This window comes from Prinia subflava, chromosome 19 (assembly GCF_021018805.1).
Source record: "Prinia subflava isolate CZ2003 ecotype Zambia chromosome 19, Cam_Psub_1.2, whole genome shotgun sequence".
Taxonomy (NCBI): domain Eukaryota; kingdom Metazoa; phylum Chordata; class Aves; order Passeriformes; family Cisticolidae; genus Prinia; species Prinia subflava.
The window spans coordinates 12,303,862-12,325,856 of NC_086265.1; the positions used below are offsets into that span (position 1 = coordinate 12,303,862).

Genomic DNA, 21,995 nt, shown 5'->3' on the forward strand with positions numbered 1-21,995 from the left:
GCCGTGGATCCGAGGGCGGGAGCCGGGCTCGGGCGGTGCTGCAGGGACCGAACGGGCGGGCTGAGCCCCAAACCCCTCCCGCCCTCCGGCTCGGCTGCAGCCGCGGGGCTGGGGCAGTTACAGTCTGGGGTTGTCTTGGGAGGGGAAAGAGCCTCCAGCTGTTCTTCCTTTGAAGGAAAACCAGCTGGTTCAGTAAATCACCTTTTTGAAGGAGAGCTTTTTAACTTAATTTAACTTAACTGCGCTGCCCCATCCAGTGCCACAGGCGGGGGGGGCGGGCAGGGAAGAGGTTCTGGGGGGGACAGGGACCTGTCACAGCCGGCGACACTCACGCTTCCCTCGGCTGGGCCTTCTCCTTGCTCTCCGGGGACGTGTCTGTGCATTACAGTCGGACAGGGCACGAAATGGGCAATTCCTGCCAATTCACACGAACACCGATAGTGAGAACAGCTGACATGGTCCCATTTACACCGCACCGAAACTCCGGGAACCGGGCGCTCCCCAGCCTGCAAGGTGACACAGGCTGCTCCGAAGGATCTCGGTTCTCCTCCTTGACCACAGGGAACTCCTGTAAACCTAGCCCAGAGTCCAGCTTTAGATGGCAAAGTGGCCTAAAATAGAAAGCGCGCCACGCGCTGTGTGGTGTGCCTCATTAGGGGTGTGCTGGAAGGAGTCCCGCCCGCAGCGCCCTCCGTGCCCGCACACTCCGCCCGCGGTGCCCTCCGTGCCCGCACACTCCGCCCGCGGTGCCCTCCGTGCCCGCACACTCCGCCCGCGGTGCCCTCCGTGCCCGCACACTCCGCCCGCAGCGCCCTCCGTGCCCGCACACCCCGCACAGCCGGCTCTCGCTGCCCGCTGTCCAGCTGGCTGTGCTGGTGCCCTCCGTGCCCGCACACCCCGCACAGCCGGCTCTCGCTGCCCGCTGTCCAGCTGGCTGTGCTGGTGCCCTCCGTGCCCTCACACCCCGCACAGCCGGCTCTCGCTGCCCGCTGTCCAGCTGGCTGTGCTGGTGCCCTCCGTGCCCGCACACCCCGCACAGCCGGCTCTCGCTGTCCAGCTGGCTGTGCTGGCACCGGGGTGCCCGTGACCCCGCGGGGCAGTCAGCCGAGGGCCGCACACCCCAGGGGCTCCCCCTGGGCCAGCAGCGCACCCGGGCTCTGTTTCCGTCATGCAGAGCTGGGTGTTCGGGATTCACACTGCAAATGTCACCACGGGCTGTCTGGAACCTGCCATCTCCCCCGTTCTGTTGAATTAGTAATTTTTAAATGAAATATTCACTGTTTCTATTTCTCAAACATCACTGCACCAGACCTTGGCCCTGGAGCCCCAGCACCAACACGCCGTGCAGGACAGCCTACCAGAACCAAACCCCAGTGATGTTGTCAAGCCAAGGTTTGCTCCAATTCTCTTTCCTGGAGGAGAACACTTGGCAACTGAAATATGATTCCCTCGCAAAGGCATCTGTTTATCTCCCCTCCTGTGCCAACCCTCCTCAGAGCAGTGCTGGTGAGATGCCAGGTGACTCAGTGGGCTTTGAATGTGTCATCGAGCTGTTTTGAGTCACTATTCCTCTTTTTGGGGTGTTTTTTGTAACCTTACCAACTGTGTATTCCCTATTTGATTTCCTAAAGCACCATGAGCTGTTGGAGCCTCTGCCCAAAATTGGGGATATTAACTCCACCCTGTCAGATAATTATACGTAGACACACTATTCGTGCAAATTTATCTAGCAGAAAAGCTCTGCATCTGTTCACCTGTGACAATGTGCCAGAGACCTTCGATACTTCACCATGGTAAAAGTTAAATCTGAAACCTTAATGGAAATCTCAGCTTTCTGATCTCAGTGTGCAGGGAAACTGCCAACCTGTCTTGCACAGATAAGGCAAAGCATTAAAATCAGCTTGCTGTCTGGGCTGCTGGTTCTGCTGAAAATCTATTTTCAAGGTTCAATCCAGAGCCATCTGAAGGTACAGGGCAAGCAAGCTTCAGATCAGATGTGGAAGAGGAGAATTTCTCCACAAAAAAAGCTTTGGAAAACGAGCTTTTATTGCAAGGATCCTTTCCCGGTGTGATTCATGGCCGGGAGGAAGTTGTTCAGCACTGATATAACGGGGAGGATGATCAGATGTCACAAGGCAAGGCCTGGGACAAGTGCCCTGTTCCGGCAGAGCTGTCCTGGTGCTGTGACAGCTGCACAGGGATCACCTCCTGACTCTGCTCCCCGCTCAGACAGTGACAAGACACAAAAGCAGCTTTTTCATTTCGAGCTGCACAAAAAGCACCAAGAGGAGAACTGAAAAGCTGGGGTGACACCAGGAATGTGCTGCTGGAGGTCAGTGTGTTCTCCTTGCCAGGCTGTTGTGGATGCTGCAGTCCTGCTTCCCGAACACCACCAAGGCTTCCACAGCTTCTGGCTTTGCTCAAATTCCACCTCAAAGTCCCAAGTGACAGCCTGGGGCTGGGTAGAGGATCTGCTTTGCTGTCGTGCAGCCTCAAAGGGAGCTGTTCTCCTACTCACACAGGAGTCTCAGTGGTTTCTGGGCTCCATACCCAAACCAGGTGAGGCCCCTGTTCCCTCCCTGCTTCTCCAAAGAACACCAAAGAGGGTTTAATGCTGCTCATGCACAGGTCAGAGGGGCCAGGGAGCCCTGAAGGACAGGCACTCTTAAACATACTTTAAAATTAGAAAAAAATGGGAGAGTAATAAAATGGTTGAGGAAAATGTCAGTGTAATCTAAAAAAAAGAGACCTGCACTACTAAATTGCAAAATTGTAGAAAATGGCCATTAAATGTTCAAAGCAGCTGAAATGCAATTACAGTAATAGGCATGAATCAGGATAACCCTGGGCTTTGCAATATTTCAATCCAGCTATACTTTTCCTTTTTTCCATTTTATCTTAATGATATATACATTAACTTATCAAGGACTAAAGGAAGTCAGAAACCTTGGAATCACAGAATCACAGATTCCTGTAGATTGGAAAAGCCCTCCAAGTCTGACCAATTATCACCTTGGCAACTGGACCAGCCACTAAGTCACATCCATCATTTTTTGAACACTTCCAGAGATGGGAACCCCACCACTGCCCTGGGCAGCCTGGTCCAGGGCTTTACAATCATTTAATGATGAAATGTTCTCAATATCCACCCTGCCCCTCCCCTGGCCCAGCCTGAGGCTGTTTCCTCTCCTCCTGTCCCTGTTCCTTGGGAGCACAGCCCGACCCCCCCGGCTGTCCCCTCCTGTCAGGAGCTGTGCAGAGCCACAAGGTTCCCCCTGAGCCTCCTTTTCTCCAGGCTGAGCCCCTTTCCCAGCTCCCTCAGCCTCTCCTGGGGCTTCAGCCCCTTCCCAGCTCCGTTCCCTGTCCTGGACACGCTCCAGCCTCTCAATGACAATGACACCTTCCACAGCACGTCCTTGACAGCCACAGAGCCAAAGGTGTCAGTGTCAAACTGTTGACCTGATGGATCCAACAGTAATTTATTAACTATGTTTTCAATTTTCCATCATTCTCCAATTAACCTTCCCTAAGTTTATTCTTAGCCCAAAGTCTTATTGTAGGACATTTTTTTATTTTGGTCACTAATGAAAGTCACCAGAGGTGACCCAAGATGCTTAACTGACACTGTGCCTGGCACTGCAGCAGTGCAGGGGCAGGAATGCCAGTTCCCATTGCCCCAGGAGGCTGCAGGTGCAGCCTCCACCTGGCTAGAGGAACCAAGAACTGCTCAGCTTCCGAGTTTTAATGGTGCAAGTTCCTGTGGGTGGGAATTCCCCTGAGCAGATTACCAGGCTGTGTCTACAGGAAAGAACTGAAGATGTTCAGCTAAAATAATATCATCTTCTAATGATACTTCAAGCAGCTTCTCCGATTCAACAGCTTCTTGCCCTCTCTTTGCCTGCTGTTTCTCTAATTATCCAACCTCAGGAGGAAGGTGATTAAGTGCTTATTAAGGAAAATAGATATGGTTTATTATGAAAAGCATTTTTTTCAGGCAGCTTTGTTGTAGCAACACAGCACATGACACAGGTTAAAGTTGTGCCAGTTTGCTTTTCCAAGGAAAAGACAGGTTCAGCAGAAATGCTTTCAACCTTTTATGTTTTAGCTCATGAGGTAAACAGTGTCATGGGATGGTTTGGGTGGGAAGGGATCTTAAAGTTCACCCCATTCCCACCCCCTGCCACTGGCAGGGACAGCTTCCACAGTATTACTCCCCCTGGCCAACCTGGCTTTGGACACTGCCAGGGATCCAGGGGCAGCCAAAACTTCTCTGGGCACCCTGTGCCAGGGCCTGCCACTCTCCCAGGGAACAATCCCTTCCCAATGTCCCATCCATCCCTGCCCTCTGGCAGTGTGAAACCATTTCCCCTTCTCCCAAGTCCCCTTCCAGCTCTCCTGGAGCCCCTTTAGGCACTGGAAGGGGCTCTGAGATCTCCCCAGAGCCTTCTCCTCTCCTGGCTGAACAGACGCAACTCTCCCAGCCTGGATCCATGGGAGAAAATAATGAGTCTAACATGAAGCCGCATTAACTTAATAATAATCTCATATGGATTATTAGTCTACTAAAGAAAATAATATAAGCATCCATAAACCAAGATTTCTGGATATTCTGCCCACACTGAGCTCCTGGCACATCCTCAGTACCGATAGCTTCAGCTTTGACTTCCAGGTGGCATCCCTGCAGAGCCAGGCTCAGCCAGCTGTGTTCCTACCTGGAAACATGGTCCCCAAAGACATTTCCAAAAATGTTGTCTCTGTTCCACTGAATTTGAAGTTCTGAGTCCCCCAAGTCTTCCTATTTGAGCAGTCCTGTGATAATCATCTTGATGGGCAGCCAAGGCAGCGTCCGTGTGCTGCTTCCCTGCAGCAAAGCGTTGCTAATGGCACATCTTGTTGTACAATGGGGTTATTACAAGAAAAAAAAATCCTAAAATGAGGCTCTTGCAAATTGTTCTGACCAAAATGATATGTATGTAATAAAAATCTCATTATTTTCAAATTATTCATCTACTTTGCAAGGGAATGAGTCAGAGCATCTGTTTTGGGGCCCCATCAGGATGACTGGCAGTGCCTCTCTCCTGGCACATTTGAATCAGGGGTACCCCTCACTCTGTGCTGACCCCAATGTCACCTGCTGCCACTTGGATTGAATGAATAATGAAATAGCACTGTTGGATGGGAGCAGGAAGAATGGAAACACCTACACATGGAGGAACACAGTGTAAATACTGTGGTCAGGGTCAGCATTCTTCTCAGGCATCAATCAAAAACCCAGGAGAACAAAATGAGTAAAACATTTAAATAGTATAAAAGATGAAAACCCAAACAAAATATGAGAGATGGGATGAGGAGAGGTGTTTTTGGATAAAAACTGGCCAAGGTAGCCAGTTTGGAGCCCTGAGAAAGCAAACTGCTCTGTGTTCCATGGTCTGACTGTACTTATTGAACCAGGACTTGGTGTGCTGACTGTTTTTTTAAAGACATATCTAACCCTGCCATCAGTTTTTCATCATAACAGAAACAGCCTGCAAACACTGAGGTGGCTGCTGGGGCCACAGGAGGGAAGTGTATTAAAGGGCACAGGGTGGTACCAGGGGCAGGAAACTCCTGGCACTCCTTTGGTTTTGCTGTTTCTCCCTGTTCCAGGCAGGGATGGCTCCAGGAGTGCAGCTCCTGTACAGGAGGGACACCAGAGCAGCCCCTGGAAAGGTGATCTGAGGGACCAGGGTGGGGTGACCCAGGACAGGATGCTCTCACCTCACACCACCATGTGCAGATTTTAACACAGCCAAGAACTCAAGTGACATCTGGCTTGCCACTGCGGCCCAAGGAATATCTTTCCACACCAGGCACCTCTTTTCTTTCCATAAGAAGCCCATTGGTAACTCAGTGACTGTGCTTCAAATGGTACGAGCGGTTTGGAAAGGACTTGTTGGGCTTTTAGGGTCAGCTGTTGGTGGCACTGGCATCAGAGGACGGCAGCTCTGGGAAGGATGACCCAGAGCCTCGGGACTTGAGCTGTTGGAAGCTCTGGTATTCTCATGTTTCAGCCCAGACTTCTCATGGCCATCGGATACTTGTTTTCTCGTACAGGAACATCACCCTTGCTCTTAAGGGAGATGTGTTTACTGCTGTGTTTACTCCCTGTTTCACAAAGAACAACTGTATCTTTTCTCAGCATTCTGGTTTTCTCTAAACAAATTATCTCAAGATCCTTATGTAAGAAAAAAAGTCAGGATTAGCCTATAATTACTTTCCAGTCACATTTTAAGTTTGTGTCCCCTGATTAAAAGTGATCAGAGCTGCATGCATAATTCCAGAGCAGGCTGCAGCAGAGGTTTCTATAATGGCATTAACATTCCCCTTCTCCTGGAAATACCTCCTTGGATATGTGCTTTTTGTCAGATCTGCTTCAGATTGGGAGTTTGTCGTCATCTTGAGATCAACAAATACACCCAGATTTTTCCCTTCTTCTGTCATTTCCAACTGATGAGCTCCCAGCTTGCGGCAGAGATTCTTGTTAGCAATTCCCAAGGGCATGACCTTGTACTTTCCACTATTAAATTTCATCCCATTTCCAGTGTGCCAGCAGGCCATGTCATGCAGTGCTTCCAGCGATACAGCTACTCCTGCTGCACAGCCAGTGCCTCCCAGCTTCGTGCCATCAGCAAATGCCATCAGCTCCCTTGCTCCCTTTTGTTCCAAGGTCTGTCTGAAAAATATTGTGCAAGAGCAAAAGCACACACGGGCCAGGCTGTGGTCCTGGGATCCAGGGAGGGGAGGCTACCTGGGGGGAATGTGGGAATCCAGGCACTTTTAACACTCTTCCTTTTGTAATCCCACAAATTCCCTCAGTGCATCCACAGCTGGTGTATGTTTGAGGAGACTTCCCTACCTTTTCCACCTAGCTATCTTTTTTTGTGGACCTGCTTTCCATTAATTTATTAAATAAGTTAATACATCTATTCTATACCCATGTCTAGGAAGCAATTATCAAGAGTAAATTCTTAGTTAATCTTAGTTAAAAGCAATCAATCTTTATGTATGTGTATGTGTAAAGACACATCACATTTTTATTTTACATTTTTAAATTTACTTGTCTGTCCCCAACTTTTTCCTTTTTATTTTATATTTTAGTCTTTTAATGCTCTTGAGGTCACACTAACAGGTGTCTAAATGGCTGGATTGCTTTGCTCCCTCCTGCTTAAAACCAGCCAGTGCTTCAGGAGTTCCTCCATAATTCATTACCACCCTCCACCTCCCAAATTAAAACCCCTGTACTGGATGAGTGAGGATATGCTCCTGGTCCTTCAGGACTCTGGCTTTGGGAACACCTCGTTCCCTGAGCTGTGTGTCAGGTTCTCACAGGCCTTGCTCTCCCTTTGGGTCCAGTAATTTTCATTTCATTGTACGAGAAAATAATTCTCATCCTTTGCCCTGACCATCATGGAAAATAGAAGCAGAAGTCATTTAACACAGGGCCAATGTATTAAAAAATAGATTGGAACACAAGATACAGAGAGGTTTGGGACACAAGACACGGAATGTCTCCATGCACTGTGTGTGACCAGATTGGTAAAGATAAAATGTATAAATATAACAAGCAGCTGGAAGTGCCAGCTTTTCCTGTCACAGGGATGGCACCACAGGATTTCCCCCTCTTTAAGGACCAGAAGGAGCACCCAGCAGGTTCTGCTGTGCAGGAGCCCCAGGTCTCCAGGATCCAGCTTCCCAAAGTAGGTCACATTTGATCTCCCTCCAGGCACACTGCAAAAAGCAACATTTAACAGAGACTTCTCAAAATTCATATTTTGCTGATGCTGATGCTGTCAACACACATCCTTTTCAGCTACAGTTCTACTGGCTCTAATATTTTCGTTCCTTTTGAGTGTAAACAGGCCAGGAATGCTGTTTTTCCCTTCAGTTACCTGTATTTTTTCCAAAGTTCCTCTGAAAGTACATATTGACATTCAGATCACATTTGCATTCAGATGATGGCTTGTTATTGGAAAAAAATCCCTTCAGAGGGGCTGAACTTCCTTCCAAATGTTTGCTGTCCCTGACCAGGGGAGCCAAACCAGAACACAACTCACTACGTGGCTCATATCTGAGTGTGAAGGCTCAGGCTTCTGTATTTTGCATTGTTCCCTCTGAACACTTATGCTCCTTCCAGCTTAGACATGACCTAATGACAGACTGAAGTCCATCTGTTACAATGACTAGCCTTGGACTCAGAGGGAGAGTCCTGTGGATAATTTAGGAGTGCATTTTATAGCTACTTGCAAGCATTTCATTTCAGATCAAGGCGAACATGAGGAGCAGGTGGAAATCTCCCGCAAAAAGAACAACCTGACCTACATACTGTATTGTAAATTAAAGATATGTATAAAAATAAAACATTAATGATCTATCACAGTTGCAACAAAACCCAGATATAAATCTTGCTGCTAGAAAGGATCTCCATTGCACAAGGCTTAGCTAGAGCTTCGTTTTGGAACCAGCAGCATTCCTGCCACCTCCAACACTGCTGCCACTCCAGCTCTCCTGTGTTTTCTGGAGCCTAATGCTCACAGGCCTTTTGCTTTATCACTTGTCTCTGTTTCCATGTGCTTTTTGGCAGTCCTGCCTCGTGCTGGCTCCCTGCTCCCCATTACCTCATGCTTTAGGAGCCACGGGCTGCGCAGGGTGGCTTGGACAGTGTGTGGCCTGGTGGCGTGGGGCCACACATGTTCCTACAGCTCAGCTAAATGTCACCAAAGCAATGCAGGAAACATCGGCCACAAGATCTTGTGCACTGGAATGGCTGCTCTAGATCACAAAATATTCTGAGTTCAGAGGGACTCATGAAGATCATCTTAGTCCAGCCCTCACAGGGATTGAACCCATAGCCTTGGTGTTATCAGCACCACGCTCTGACCTATTGAGATAATCTCAGGCTGTGGTGGAACAGGGTGTTTCTCCAGGGGCTTTTGAGGATCCTGAGGAGGATGGATGGCAGCGGATGCTGTGAGGTGTGGGAACACACACCTCAGCCCCCCTCAGCACACACTTCCACTGTTACCTGAATCACAGACCAGCTGAGGTGGCTGCCAAACCTCTGCTGGGACCCTGCCCTGTTCCACAGCCTCACTCAGCCAGTGCCAGGCTTATGGACCTCACAGGGGATAATGGGGAAGGGGTGAGTTGGCTTCACAAAATCACAGAACCACAGAATGGCTGGGACTGGGAGGGACGTCTGGAGATCACCAGATCACCCCCTGGAGATGGTTACCGTGAGCAGGTGACACAGGGTTTGGATTATTCCAGAGAGGGAGGCTCCATGCCCTCCCTGGGCAGCTGGTCCAGTGCTCTGCTCAATGGATAACTCTTCCTCATGTTGAGGTAGAACTTCTTGTGTTTTAGTTTATGGTCATTGCTCCTCGTTCTGTTTCTGGCCACCACAAAAAAGAATCTGGTACTCTTCTCTGACATCCCTTGGAGATATTTGCATGGACTGACGAGATCCCCTCTGAGTTTTCCCTTCTCCAGACTAGCCAGGCGCGGCTCCCGCAGTGTCTCCTGCTCAGGGAGATGCTCAGTCCCTTACTCATCCCTGCTGGCCCTGCCTTTCATCGTCTGAGGGGCCGAGGCACGGCAGCCGCCTCTGAGGGCACGGCGCGCGCTGAGGCGAGCGGGGCCGCCACGTTACAGAGTAGAAAAAAACTTTTCACCGTCCGGCCGGTCGCACCTTGGAAGGGGCTGCCCAGGGAGGTGGTGGAGCCACCCTCCCTCAGGGCATTCACGAGGAGTCTGCATCTGTCGCTGGGTGATGTGGTGTGGTGGTTTAGGGGTTACGGTGGTGGTGCTGGGCTGACGGTTGAAAGAGACGATCTTAAACCAGTAGATGATCTGACAGCCTTGGTGACGCCGTCATTCCGTGACTCCACGATTCCGTGATTCCCCGATTCCGTGATTTCCCCATTCCGCGATCCCACCGTGCCCACAGCGCGGGCCGGGGCCACCCCCCGCCTCTCCTCCCCTCCCTCCCCCCGCCTCCCCTCCCCTCAGGGCGGGGGGCGGGAGCGGCGCGCGCCCGGCCCCGCCCCGCGGGGGGAGGAGGGAGGAGGCCCTGCGGCCGCCATGTTGTTGTGTCCGTGAGGCGGCGACGGCGGCCCCGAGCCCGCAGCGACCCCGGCCCCGGCAGGACGCCGCGCCCCGGCACGGGCGGGGGCTCCGCGCCATGCCCTGCCCAGCGGTAAGGACCCGCCGGGGTGCTCCTTGTCCCGTGTCGGGGAGGGCCGGCCCGCCGTGCCGGGGCCTGGCGGAGCGCGGCCGCGCTGTCACTGAGGGCCGCACACGCCCCCTCGGCTGCGGGAGAGGGGCGGCGGTGGGGCCGGCACGGCGCCCTCGGCCCCGCTCCGCTCGGCACGGCCGGCAGGAGGAAGAGACGGCGGCCCGGCCCCGCGGCCGCGGTGCGGCGGCCTCTTGTCCCCGGGCGGGCGGCGATGCCGGGCGGCCCCGGGCCGGGCCCTGCGCTGCGGGGTTCGGGCGGCCGGGGCACGGTGGGCTCCCGGCCCTGGGGGGCTCCTACTGCCCGTGGCCTGTGGGCCTCGCACGGCGCTGCCGCCCCCTGCCCGGCCCGCGGGGATGGCCGGTCCCCACCGAGCCCGGCCGGAGATCGCCCCATGCCGGTGGCGGCCGCCGATCTCTGCTCGCCTGCTCCGGCCGCTGGGGCTGTGGTGTCAGCAGTGTTCAGCCGCCCTTGTGCGTGCGGCCGAAATTCCCGTTCTTTTTATGAGTGGGATTTGTTAAGGCTTTTTGTTTGTATGGTTTTGGGGCTTTAATTGCGCCTCTTCCCCGTGTTCCTTTTAACAGTCCTGTTCTTTCGCTGGGATATGAGCAGATGTTGCCCTTCTCTGGTAAGTGCTTTGCCCCCTCAACATGGAGTTAAGTTTGTGCATCGAAGTTGTTCCTGCTCTTGCTCTTTTAGAGAATGTTTTTTGATCAGCAGATGAGACCTGGTGTTTCTTCATAACTCTGTACAGGAAACTGATTTCTTTCCTTTCTGTGCACACTTCCCTTACTGTGGGAAGGTTGGGTGTGAGCTTGTAACTCTTGCAGACTTCAGGTCTTACAGGCACTTTTCTGTGTGCTTCACCTGTTTGTTTTCGTGCGTGATGTAGCCATGTGCAATAAGGCTTTCTTTTAGAAGAAAAGAACTTGGCTAGTGAATCATGTCAGGTAGTGCTGAGTGGAAGCGCAGCTTGGCTTTCTGGTGAATATAAAGGCATATTTATATTATTTATATTATAAAGGTGAGTCTACTGGGAAGGGTGGCAGCATGACGGAAGGAGCTGTGACAGGTTTGTTGTAGTACCTGTCATGCACTGAGCTTCAGATAAAGAACTGAGATGCCTTTTGTCTGCTCCTAAAGCATGTGGTATTTGGAAATGAACTTTTTTGGTGGAGATGAAGGAGCTTTTATGAAGGAGTGCTTGTAAACTGGAGAGGACGAGGCTGACATCTGATACCTGCTTTGCTTCAGCTGTTACTGATTACAGTGGCTTTGGGAGATAGAAGTGGTGCTTTCTTTCCTAGCACAGGAAATGCTGGGCTGTAAGTGTTGAAACTTTGTGCAGATAAGTGAAGGCGGGGCATGAGGTTCTAAAATGCTTCAGTGACAAGTGGTTCTGTGCCTGCTCTGGAGCTTGGGGAAGGGCAAAGGTGCACCAACAGTGGTGTTTTTCTGGGCGTTTGCACTGAAAGATGCTCTTGTCCCACTTCAGGTTATAGGAATGATAAATTGAGATATTTGAGAGCCAAGCTGAGTTCTCTCTCACTGGCAGTGCTATAGGTGCCTGTCTGGGGTACTGTTAATAGCTATTGAATGAACTGTGTGCCCTAGCAATTATTAAAATATCAATGTTAACCTGCTCAAGGAGCAAGCTGTGCAACCCACAAATGATACCACAGAAGTGGAATAGGTCAGCTTGATAAGCACTCATTTTATTTATTTATTTTCCATAAAAACGGCCATCTGCAGCTGGAGGAGACACAAATGGAGCCTGCCCAGGCTTCTGAAATAGAGGATACAATATTTTATCTCAGATCTCATTCCACCTACGTGCAAGCGAGGATGATGGAGAGAAGTATGTTGTCAGCTTGCAGGAGTAGGAGGAACGTGGCTGTGCAGTGCTTTGCTGGCAAGTAACCTGGAAAAAAGGAGTAACTTAAGGAGAAGGGGATCTTTGGGCTCCTGGAGTAAATGGGCAGGAGCCTGGCAAGTCTGATGGGACAGGGAAGAGGAGTTGTGTCTGGAGGAGCTGGGTTGGCATCCAGCATGGAGCTGGAGATCTTTCCACCTGCACAGCTGAAAGGGCTGTGAAGGCTGTTCCTGCTCTGGTGGCTTCCTACCGGGAATTGCAACTGGATACTACAGGAGAGGACTCTTCCAGTTGGTACTGGTGGTGTCTTCAGTGCAGGTGACTCCCAACAGCCAAATTAGTGCTTATCAAATCCTGTGAACAATAATGAAATGTCCAGGTACTTAAACATGTACGTGTTTCATAGTAGCTTTCACTGGCTGAATCAAAGTCATGTCATGTTTCTCTCAGAATACCTTGTTAGATACTGAATTGTCCCAGAGATAACGTGCAACTGTTCTGCATTTGTCTGCAGCCTGAGTAGCTGGCGGTGTAAAGATCTGCCTGTGAGATCCCATGTGGGTTTTAAACTCTGAGAAATGAGCTTCATGTCTTATAACTTCAGCCCTCTTCTAGATATTGGTGCTGTAACTTCCCAGTGCTGTTAGGAATATTTAGGAATGTGCTTAGGACTCAGTTTGTGCTGTAGTTCTTGTGAATAACTGGATTGTTAAAAGGCAAGTATTTCTTTCTTTGTGGCACTTGAGAATTTCGGGATGACTGAGTCGTTTGCAAGAAAGACCTCAAAGTGAAGTTAGTGACAAAGTGAAGACCTCGAAGTGAAGTCAGTGGCAATTCAGGAATTTGAAATACTAACATTTTACTGGGACTGTTTACTGTGCCTAGCAAAGCGCTGGAGCCCTTAGCTCCTGCTGCTCTCCAGCTTCTACCTCGGATGTGTTAGCCCTGAACCATGCAAGATTGCTGTGTGCGTTGGCTTGCAGACGTGTCAGCTGCTTGTGGGATGGGCAGAGGTCACAAACCACAGCCTCCTTTGGTGTCAACTGGCCTTATTTGGAGGGCAGCTTTAGCAAAACAGCCCAAAATTTGTCTCTTTGCTTTGAGCGGTTGAGAAGCACTGACAGAATGGACTTGATACCACAGAAATCTGAGGGTAAACTGGAGTGCGAGTGGCCCCGACGTGTTCTTCCCCTCACCTGCTGAGTAGTTTCTGGTGGTGGTGTCAAGGAGGTGATCCCCAGCTGGCTGTAGATTTTCTAGGGGTAATGTGTTACCCCTTAAGGAAGACCTCGAGTCCATCCCTGCTGCTCAGGGCTACAGAGAGGAACCAGCCTGTAGTAGCAGCGAAGAAATGCAGCATGATCTTGTTGCAAGCAGTGGCATCTCTGACATTCAGTCTGTTACGAGGTGTCAGGTTGTGCTGCTCGGAGCCACAAGTGCTCTGTTCTCCTTCAGGAAGTACCAGTGTGTACCTGGAAGTGAGGCCTGGGCCTGCAGAGCCCTGCAAAGTGAGCAGAGGAGGAAGGGAGGGCAAGCAGGTGGCTTTCTGGAGTGTTGGTTGAAATGGAAAAGCTGTTTCTGGAGTCACGGATGTCCAGCAGGAAGCACTGTTTGTAAAGGCTTCACTTAAGACACAGTTGCTGATTCCTGGCTTTGGTTTGTCTTCTGAAACTCCTCAGAGTCTTCAGTGAAGTCCTGAAAGCAGCAGTTGTTCTGACACGTGAGTGTGGCTGCAGGTTAAGCTGGTACTGGAGGTGTGCTCTGTAGGGCTTCCCGGGGACAACTGGATACTTCAGAGGTGCTGTTCCTTCTCATGGGTATTAATGCTGAAAATAAGATAACCATGGTAAGAACCATCTGGAAGTTTTTTTTGGAATTTATGTACGCATGAGTGAGGCACTAATTGTAATAGCTGTGGTGGTGTTGGAACTCTTCCAAACTCTGATAAGAAGGGGGCAAAAAACCCAGGCTCTGCAAAAGACTTCCTAAATAGGGTGTTCTTGGCCTTTCTTGGCTTCAAGTCTTTCACAAGACTTGAAGCTGGATGTTCCTTTTTAAGGGATGCTGTAACTAAACTTACCCAAGCTTGTTGTATTGAATTATTGCTATTTCTGAAAAATGAATACCTTGAGCAAGACTCCAGTGGAAGTTGATTTTGGAGTAGTAAATCCATTATTTTTCCTCTTGATTTGGAATGCAGTGAAGAGCTGTAAAGCATTATTGGTGGGCTGGCTTGGGGGCAGGCAGTTGTACATAACCACTCATGCCAGTAATGAAATGTGTCCTCAGTAACACAAGCAGATAGATCCTAAGTAGTAACTCCCTTTTTAAAGAGAAACTGAACCAAAATACTGAATTGTAAATACTTGCAACCTTGCAGTTGGGTGTTAGTTGAAGGAGGGCAGAACATCAAAGAAGCTGAGGCTTGGAGGAGCTCTGGGAGGTGACAAGCAAAGCAAGTTGTCCTTTGCCTTGCTCAGCACATCTCACTGTTTGCAGCATTCGTTGTGATGGGCTGACAAACCACAATGGCAATGAGGCTGGGGTAGCTGGAGAGAGCTTCATCCAAGCTGCTGATGGAGCTGATGCTGCCCCTGGCTTCTGTGGCAGTGGTTGTTCACCAAAGGATTCTGCAGCGTGCAGACAGCGTGGTGGGGGTCAGAGCTGGTTCTGTGTCTGGTGAAGCGTTAGAACTAGTGCTAGATGAGCTTAGCTTGGACAGTTACCCTGTCACTTGGGGAATCAGATTGAAGCTGGAATGAAATCAGAAACTTGGTGTTAGTCCCTGGTGAAGAGCTGGGCTTTCCAAAGGGCAGCCAGAGCAGACCACCCCTCTGACTGGGGTGTGTTTTCAGAGGGAAAGCCGTAACTGGGAATGTCCAAATGTTTGGACTTCTGGGACTGCACAGCAGGGAAGGCTGCCGTGGGGCTCAGAGCTTCCAGAACATGGAGGCAGTGAATATCCATGTGGGAAAGATTTGTATTCTGTTACTTTGATATTTAACTGTCTTCTTCCATCCTGTGTGTGTTGATCTCAAGCTGTGTGTTCTGTGCTCCCCTCCACACAATTTATTCCAAAAACTCCTGCATCATCTGCAGAGTGACCTTGTCTTGGGTTAATTCCAGAACTGAAGTTACTCTTTACTGGGCCTATCTCTAGCAGATATACCCGATTTAACCTCTCAGGTCCTGCTTGGTTTAGCCCTTACTGGCATAAAAATTGAAAAAGATTTTTTTTTCTGCTGTAATCTCTGCTTCCTACTTTTCAAGGGAACATTATTATCCAAGTAGCTTTACCTCCTGGATGTGTTTCTCCCTTGCTGTGAGCACACCAGACCCATGGTTAAGACTCCTACCAAAGGCTCTTGTACCCTATTTTAAGAAATGTTTTCGTCAGGAAAAACGAGCGAAAATGGTATAAATCTTTCTTTAACTGAGATTTCTGAAAACAAAGTAGCATTAAATAAATCTGTAGGGTGCCTGTCTGTATGACAAAGTCTTTTGTATATACAAGTCTAATAGTCTCTAAGTATTTTGGATTGTTCTGGTACTCTGAGGTTTAGTTTCTGGAACATGTAATCAGTATGAGGAGAGGTAATACACTTCAGGTTGAATTTGTGGAGGAAGGCTGCTGCATTGCCATAATTAAGTCTTTGTAGTTTTTCTTTCGAATACCAGGGATTTGTGCCCTGGTATAGACATTATTTATAGAAACACTGGTAGAACAGTTTTGTGTTGCCCTTTTGTGGGCCTCATTTGCTTCTCCAAGTTTGGGACTGCAAACTAGGGCTGTAATCAAAGCATTAATTCTGTGGTGTTACCTGAAAGGACAGAGAAATAAAAATAGTTTCTTTTCCCCTGTACCTTCAAAGGAGGGTTTTGACTTCTCTATCAACCAGGAAAGGGCAGACTCCTGAAAAAATGAGACTTGTTTTCTGCAGTGCTGCTTCTTCTGCTTGTGGAAGTGCCTGGGGGAAGCTGCCGCTGGGCACCTGAGGGAGGAGAGGACAGAAATGCTGTCTGTGTGGGCTGACATGGAGTCTGTGGAGACAAGATGCTCTGGTTGGCTTCCTGAGTGCCCTTGGAGAGCAGAGCAAAGGCAGGACTCGCTGCAGGGCATCTCCCCAGCTCTCCCTGAGAGCAGCCTTTCATGGAGGGCTCATGTGCATCATAAGACTCCCAGGCCCTGTGAGTCTGACTCCTCAGTTCCTCTGAGGTTCGACTGTTCTGGGCAAGTAGGATTCTGATTTTTGGGGGTTTCTGTACAGCTGGTGGCAGGATTTCAGAAAACAGATGGAAAATCAGATCCTCCCTTGAGTCTGTTCCCTGTCATGTAGAGTTTAGCACTGTCTAGGTCAAGGATAGACTACCAGAATACTGATTTTTATTTTTCAGTTGCTAGGAGTAGTAGTTGAAAGTATTGAAGAGTTGAGTGAAGCTGAAGGGTGGATTAAGGAAACTGTAACAAAAAGACTGAGGACATAGAGATTAAGAATACTTTATTTGAGCTGTACTGGTGGAACTATGGCTGTGGAGTCTTAATCCCCTCCACATCCTATGCAAGATGCTACCTGAGTAAAGTAACCTCAGGTACTTTTGAAAGTGAGGCTTCCATTCTGTACAGGAGATGTCAGCAGGATCCAGTCTAGCAGCTGATCTACCACTGAGCTCTGTCCATTCAAAATGAGTCTGAGTCCGAAGCTGCTCGTGGAAGTGGCTGCTGCTGTTGGGTCTGGAATTGGTGGAAAGTTTCCTTGGCATTTCTAGGATTCAAACAGGTGGAAAGCACTTCCCTGGAATATCCTTTCCAGAAGTTAGGAGGGAGCCAGCAGCCTGACTGCCCTGTTCTCCTGGCAAGTCGATGAGGACAGGGAGGAAGGCAGTGGCTGTGGCTGTCTGATCTCATCTCTCGGAGCCATAATTGACCTAAATGTGTACCTGGGAAAGCTTTGCTTGTTCTATTGCTGTCTGCAAGCGTGTAATTGCTATCATGGAAACTTCAACGAGAGAGATGAGCTGGGAAGTTGTGCTAGTTGCTGCATCCTTGTTGGGCTGGAGACCTTTGCTTGGAGACCTTTTCAGACCTGGTGCTGGATGTGCTGCTGCTGGAATCTGTCCTCAGTTTTGCCTGCATCCAGCCTTTGGTGTCTTTTCCAGCTAAAATTACTGTTGTCACAGCTGACTTCTGCTGTTCTGTGGGTCTCTGAGTTCAGGCTTTTCAAATGCTTGTCTGTCTCCTGACAAAGAACAGATGAGCCAAAATTAGAGGGAGTGAGAAGAAAACTCACCTGCCATATCACAGAACAGCTTGGCTTGAAGTTTAATGTAAGGACATTTCTCTGAACTCTCTGCAGCCAGGTTGCTGTGGTCTGACCAGAGTAGAACCACCTTTCTTTTAAGTGTTTTGGCCTGATAGCCTTGAATTATTTTTTTTTAATTGTTATGTTTAAATTTTCTTTATTTATCCTTTTTGTTCACTCTGAGAATAGATACTTAGTGTAGTGTAGGCATGGTTGAACTTTTGATCCAAGAAACCTGACTAAAATGTCTAAGCAGATTGCATTTCTAGATTATTTTGATTATTTTTCTTTAATAAATGGAAGCTTGAAAGCAAGTGAAGTGTACTTAATGTAAACTTGCAAATTTACTGCCATTGCCTGCAGAACTTTTCTTTCCATCGAAACACTGTGCATGGTTTTTTGAGAGTGGATAAGCTTTTCATCAAATTAATGACTAATCCTTATCAAACAAGTGTTCATCATTACAATTAGAGAACAGGAATGCTTAATTGTGTGCTGATTGGTGAACATACTAGTCATGAGTACATTTGAGAATTCAGATTCTTAATTTTCTCTCACTGCTGGTAGCAGGAATTTGCTGTGAACAGGGCATTATATTCTGGTTGGATACCCATTATAATTAAATTATCATCTTTGTCTATGTTCAGTGAACCTTTCTTTGAGTAACTTCCAAAAGAATGCACCTTTTTGCACTTTGGGAAAATCTGAACTCTCTGAGGAAAAAGAAGGAAGATGGAACAAGGTAAATATTTTGAGGTCTGCTCAGCTTTCATTGTAGGTTTGGCTGGTGGATTATGGTCAAGGCACAGTTGTGTTCTAATGCAGAATACAATAGCTTGCTTGTTTTCTTTTACTTTGGGCTGGAATCTCTTAATCCCTTCAGACTCAAGCATGAGTATCACATGATTTGGAGGTGTTTGGTTAGTGTACTTCACTGCTGCAGAGCATCCCTGGACGTAACAGATGAGTAAACTGGGGCTGCACAGAGCAGCCACATGGAAATTTTCAGTTTTGGAGATCCATGGCTACATTTTGTGCTGGGTTGTGTTCTAGCAAAGCCATCTGGTCAGTTAGACTTGTCAGTGAGGAAGGAGATCAAATACCTGCTCTAAAATTCCAGATTCAATATAGAAAGGATTCCAGCCTCAGTGTACTGATCCTGTACCTGTGTGTTCAGTATCGTAGAGAGTTCAAATCATTACAGGGGGGTTTGGAGGGAAACTTCCCTGCAGGAAAACTGGTGGTACAGCTAATTGTAGGTCCTTCTTTTCAGTATGTGAAAACACGTGGGACATCAGTGGATATAGAGCTGTATAAGTAATACACATAAACCCTTGTTAAAGTAAATGAATAATAAATATTCATTAACAGTGAATTTCAAAAAGCAGTAGCTCCCTGTATACCACTGTGCCTGGTCACTGTCATGTTGCTTTTCCCTCCTTTAGTTCTGCAGGCTTTAGAAGCTGGAACCAAAATGCCTTGCACTTGTCAAACTGGAATTTTGGCTTTTAAATGACAGGCTCAGTGCTGACACTTGATGAGGGTGACTGCTAAACACTGACCTGGGGAGAGGACTGGGCAAGGGGTTTTCTAAAATAGAATAGGATTCCCTAAAGTGCTGAAATATGGTAATGAACTGAGGATGGCAGAAAGACTGCAGTGAGTTAGAAAATGTTGGTCTTGACTCCTGGTGCTGCTTTTGCAGAATTTGTTCTGTTAGGCACAAGATCAGGGCAGTAGCTTCAGTCCCTGGTTCTACCTGCAGCTGGAGCTGGCTGCTTCCTGAGGTGTTGCACTCGCATCAGAGGAATTGCAGAGGTAATTGGGCCACTGGAATCGTGGTGGCTCTATACTTAGCTCATTACTCCAGGCAAATTATCCTTTCCTTCTCCAGTGTTGACTGGCAGGCTGGAGAGCTGTCTAGCTTTCCATTGCTGGGGCATTCCAACTCCCCTGCAGTGTTTTCATTGCACAGGCACTTCTTCCTGTGAACTCTTGAAGGGCCGGTGATAGCTGAGCAGTGCAAGGGTCTAAGGGTGGGAGTTCTGGCGTAATTCACTGAGGAGACAGCAGTGGCAAACCTGCTGTTGTAATCAGCTCAGGGTAGGAAGCAGTGTGGAAACCTGCTTGGTGCTGCTCACCTGTGGAGGGTGGTTGGATTCATCACTGCCACTGCTGATGCCTGAGCTGGGTGGGTCTGGTGGAGGAGTCAGCCTGGGGAGTTGTGGACAAGCGGTTTTGCTTCATTTGACAAGTGTAAGACTGGTATAGCAAAGACAATAAGAGCTATTTCTTGCTTTCTTTGTGGAGCCTGGTTTTATACTAAGCTGTTTGTGTACGGTCTCAGTTGTGCTCCCCTCCTTGCAGTGTCACACCCAGAGAGCAGCCCCATTAAAACTAATGGTGCTGTTGCATCATGTCCCAGCCCGCCGTGGTCCCATTCAGCACTCAGGTATGAAGACTTTTCCTCTTGCATAAGGCACCTTGATTTGCTCGGGTCAGGGAGGAAGTGCTTGGCAGCTCCCTGAACAGTAAGTTACAAGCTACTGTGCCCTGTAGCTTATTTTTCTAAACATTAGTATTTCAAGTTATTGTCCAGCTTTCTAAACTGTGTGAGTGCCTGAGGCTGGACCACTGCTTGCAGAGGCAAGGATTACCTGAGCAGCCCTCGCTGGATGCAGATCCTTTCTTGCTTCTGGCGTGCTTCTCTTTCCTAGACCCAAATTATTTGGTATTCAAAGCAGGCACCTAGTAGGACTAAGCCTCATGTATTTGAACATATTTCAAGATCCCCAGGACTGCAGTATGGCTTACTCTACTTTGTCTCCTTTCAATTTCTAAGTACTTCTAACTACAGTTAGGGTTTTTTTCTGGTTCTTCCAAAATTCAGCTTTTATTCCCATCATCAGCCCTCACTGCCATGTGTCAATCCCAGCAGACCAAGTTGTGTAGTAGTTAAGAAATTATTTTTCTCTAAATATGCTGCAGGTCTAGTAATGTATACTGAGATAAAGTGACTTCACAAAGGCAAGGAGTGGCCAGTTAAAACATGCCTTGTCTAAAGAAATTGGTCTGAAGTGACTTGGATCCTGAACAGGACAAGAAAGGACTGAAGGTTTTTGTGCAAGAAGTGAGCAGGTGGACTAGGGAGAATCTAGTTTAGCTTACAGCTTAAAGAAAGGCCTAATTCCAAAACACCCTCAAAACCTCATTTATGCGAGGTTCAATTCCACATTTTTTATGCTGCCTCTTACCAAGACAATTAAAGAATTCCTAGAGCTAATCTGAATTTCCAGGCTGGGTTTGGAAGGCGATAGCCACTTCTGCAGGTGCAGGGAACACTCCGGTCTCTTTAGATAGGCTGATGAGTCGTAGTGCTTTCATTGCTGATCTATTTGATTTTCAGGAGTCTGGAGATGTGGCTGTGGAGCACATTTGTGGTGCACTTGCAGGCATAGCCAGCTGGATTTTGCTGCTTGTGAAAGGTCAACTTTTAAGCTTCCATGGATTGATTAACAGTAAACTTTAAACTGATGTTGCAGCATCTGTTTTCTAGAGCTTCAAACCTCCTGTTTGATTCTGGAAAACATAGGAGGAAGAACTTAGGTCCCTGTGGGACTGCTGTTCTTAAGATCTGCTTAACTATTTGTAAATAATTGAAATATGGAAGGTGAAGGAATACCCTGGGGTCAGTTCAGAGAGCGCTGTGCAGCCATGTGAAGATAATTTTGGTAGGACAACCCCGTGCATCCATCATGCCTGGAAAAGTAAACACAACTAGCACCTTGACTGAATAGCAATTAGTCAGGTTGTGCCATTGTATTCTCCCCTGGGTCACCCTTTGGTGAGTGTTGTTGAAAGGTTTGACTTAGCAGAGTTTGTACATGTTGAAACAAATTTGATGGCTTGAAACTTGTCTGAAGAATCTGCTGCTTGTTAGGTGACTCCTGAAGGGCTGTGACCCCTAAAAATCATGACTTGGTTACTTTGAGTATTCTTTTAAATAACATTTTAACCAAAGCTCAGAGATTAAACAATAAACTGAGAGTTTATTGCATATAAGAATGTGAAAGAGAAAGCGTGAAGCTTCCTGTGGAGCTGGGAATCCATAGATCATGCTGGGTGAGTGACAGCTCAGCCTCTACACGGAATTCAGAGTATCTTTGCCTTGTTATAAAAAGCTTGTTGCTTGGTGCTGATCTGTTCCTCCAACACTGAGCTTTTTGTAACCTTTAAACTCTAAGTATAGGATAAGAATTTATCCTGTTAAAACCTGCATTTGTTTGAAGAGTTAACTCCTGCTTGTTCACCTCTGTCCTACATCTCTAGATCTCAATTATTTAAATACCAAGGTGTGTGTCACTCAAAACCTACCTACCCAGTGAGTTTTTCTTTAGCAGAAAAGTAAATGTGGCCTGGAGTGAACAAGCAGCTGTGTCTGTCTTATACACCTTTCTCATTCTTCAGTTTTGCTTATGGAACTGCTAAATCAGGATTTAGGAGTTGGTCTGCTGGTGAGTTCTTGTGAAATCCTGGAAATTTCGTGAAATAT

The 21,995-nt window shown here is 48.2% G+C and overlaps 1 protein-coding gene across 8 annotated transcripts in view; it reads left to right on the forward strand.

The window, feature by feature from the left end:
• Positions 1–10,077: 10,077 nt before the first annotated feature.
• The window catches only part of MTMR3 (myotubularin related protein 3), a 75,681-nt gene continuing 63,763 nt past the window's right edge, over positions 10,078–21,995 (forward strand). For 6 of the 8 annotated variants that reach the window (XM_063416044.1, XM_063416049.1, XM_063416050.1 and 3 more), the window contains exons 1-2: positions 10,079–10,234; positions 10,855–10,898. The gene's annotated coding sequence lies outside the window, so the exon portion shown is untranslated. Of the gene's footprint in view, positions 10,235–10,854; positions 10,899–21,995 lie in introns of all 8 variants that reach the window. The other 2 variants (XM_063416048.1, XM_063416046.1) reach the window with 2 other exon arrangements.